Source organism: Panthera pardus, unplaced genomic scaffold (assembly GCF_024362965.1).
Source record: "Panthera pardus isolate Hobbes unplaced genomic scaffold, ASM2436296v1 HiC_scaffold_27, whole genome shotgun sequence".
In the NCBI taxonomy this organism is placed as follows: Eukaryota; Metazoa; Chordata; class Mammalia; order Carnivora; family Felidae; genus Panthera; species Panthera pardus.
The window spans coordinates 125,746,908-125,749,635 of NW_026526843.1; the positions used below are offsets into that span (position 1 = coordinate 125,746,908).

A 2,728-nucleotide genomic window follows, 5' to 3' on the forward strand; every position below is an offset into this window, starting at 1 on the left:
TTGTTGTTTTGCATAGTTTTGTAAGTTTCACGTACTTACTGAAGAAAACTGAAGATTAAGTTTTTCAAAGATATGTATTTCAAAGATATTGAAGCTATGGATTTTTAAATACTTTTGCTATTTTCATTGTATTGTTACTGTATTTTTTGTCACCATTATTAGCTATTTTTCCTTCCCGCACTGAAAAATACTAAACTTAACGACCTTTGACAGTGTGTTGTCAATACATGAGACAATGATAAATTCTGGATAGTTGATAGTAAAATTTGGTTCTTTCTTTACCTGGATTACTTTAATGTAACTGGAGAAAGTAAATAATAAAGCGGAGGTACGGAACACATTTGGTTGCTCAACCTGCTTACACGCTTTTTCCTCGCGAGCTTCTCAGCTCACTCCCCCTCCACTTTGTAAAGTTCCCGCATTCCCGACTTCCTCCGCGCCTCATCATCCGGGTTCCTTCACCTCGTTAAATTGGTCGCGCAGTTGCTCTCAGCCGTTAGTTTAGCTAGTGGTCGCTGAGGTAGCGGGTTAAACTGCGCTTGTGGAAAATAGGAGCTGAAAAGGTAAGGATTTCGGGATTTTAGGGACAATGGGTGGTTTTATACCTCAGGAAAAATAGCCCATAGCAATATCTTTTCATGTAAATTGATAAACTGTGGTAATTCCAACTTTGTTTTTTCTGTCAGGTTTTTCAGTAAGTCTTAATTGATAAATTAAGTGTAAATATATGTGTACATAGAACATTTAGAGGAGTTAGGTTTCAAAGTATTTACTGGAAGGTAGTCTTGCTTTTGTTCCTCTTGGCAATGTGTTCCTGGGGCCGCGGTGGAAAGTCCGTGAAGTTCCCGGATTTTGTCCGTGAACTATCTGTATGGGTTAAAAACGAAGGGATATTGGGGTTAGGACGAGATGTACGGACCCATTTACTTCGGCAAAGACAGCCCTTTTTAATGGCCTTGTGTACAACCTTTGCTGTTTCTCTTCGCTTTTTTCAGTTATGTGAAGGCGGGTCGTCATGCATTGTTTGTCGGACGGCGGGGCGCCATTTTGATCAATGTGCACTTTTTTTTCTTAACGGTTTATCTGACGCGTGAGGTGTTAACTGAAAAATAAAGGCACAATATTTAATTACTGTGATTATAAACTTATGATTTACTAATCAGATGTCAAAATGTTGATCCACCTGATAGGAACTGTCAAATTTTTAATAGCCAGTTTAATTTAAATCACACAATTGCTTCAGTATTTGCTAAAGTTTTATTATGTTTAGTCACAGATTAATTTGCATTTCAGAAGGCTTTAATTCTGACCCTACTTTATGACTTAGCATTCTGAAAATATCTTAAACAAATTACTGTAAATAAAGAGTGATATATAAACAAAATAAATGAGAATAGATTCAGGGGGAGAACTCCAGAATAAGTTTAAGGTATTGAGGTATACTTAAACGTTAGATGTTAACTGTTGTATACAGATACACATTTGTTATTGTTGAAAGTGACACATTTTGCTTTTTAAAAAGTGAAACCATAGTATAGCCAAAGGAACTACAGTAGTCTTACCACTATAAGTTTTTATGAAATATCTGTAGATAAGCAGAGTTTGTCTGAAGTTGGTGTTCATTTTGCTGTTTAGGTCACAAGTTTCATTTTTCTTGTAAGTAAAAAGCAAAATAGAGCTTTGGTAGGGTACGTAACTTGAATTTTTCATACGCTGTGTGATCAAATTTGATCTTTTTGACTTATAATTTATTGTTTGTAATGTATATGTAGATATTGTTTTTAACTAGTTACAGCAAAATGATGGAAGCTGATCGGCCTGGGAAGCTGTTTATAGGAGGCCTCAATATGGAGACTAATGAAAAGACTCTTGAAGTTGTATTTGGGAAATATGGTCCCATAGTGGAAGGTAATTCTTAGAACTAGCATATGTAAATATTCAAAGTAAATGTATATAACTGAACAGCTATGCAAAAATTCTTTTTCTGTCTTAAAGCTTATCTGAACACTTTTTCTTATATTTATGTTTCATATTGGGAAAGTACTTAGAACAGTGAACAAAGTAAGAGACATTTAAGAGGCTCTTACTATTGAGAATGGAAAACAAGGAACAGTAATAAGTTTAGCATTGAAATGTGATGATAGGCTAACTATAGAGTTCTTCACTGTTGCTTTTTAGATTAATCATAATGATTTAAATGGAAAGTTTTTAACATAACTTTCTGAAGGTGGTTAACTATTACATCCAGAACATTAATTAAATTAAAAGAAGACATAAACAAAAATTGTCAAAGTGTTGATTAGTAGCTTTGAAAAGAGTAAGAAAAATTTTATGTAACATTAAATTTAAAAGTTTTATATGCATTACAGTTATTTTGATGAAGGATCGGGAAACAAATAAGTCCAGAGGCTTTGCTTTTATCACTTTTGAGAGCCCTGCTGATGCTAAGGATGCTGCCAAAGATATGAATGGAAAGGTAAAACACTTCTTTGATAATTTTCTAGCTCTGTTCTTCATTGAATAATATTTCTAGATTCTGTTTTCCTAATTTTTAAAAGGTGGCATAATTACACATAGGACAAAATTATTGTCATTCTTCCTTTTTGTCCTATAAGTCCTGCAGAGTGGTTGGAAAAAATGACATGAATATAAGCTTGAGCAATATCTGTGAACCTGTTTCCAAACTAGTAATGCAGTGTAAGAATAAAACTTAAAACTGTAAAACAAC

General features: G+C 33.8%; 1 long non-coding RNA gene across 1 annotated transcript; it reads left to right on the forward strand.

Annotated features, from left to right (window-relative positions):
• The first annotated feature begins 442 nt into the window (after nt 1-442).
• LOC128773882 (uncharacterized) lies at nt 443-2,476 on the forward strand. The gene is made up of 3 exons (XR_008418368.1): nt 443-563; nt 1,790-1,908; nt 2,370-2,476. It is a non-coding gene; the product is annotated as an uncharacterized LOC128773882 (long non-coding RNA).
• Nucleotides 2,477-2,728: the final 252 nt, after the last annotated feature.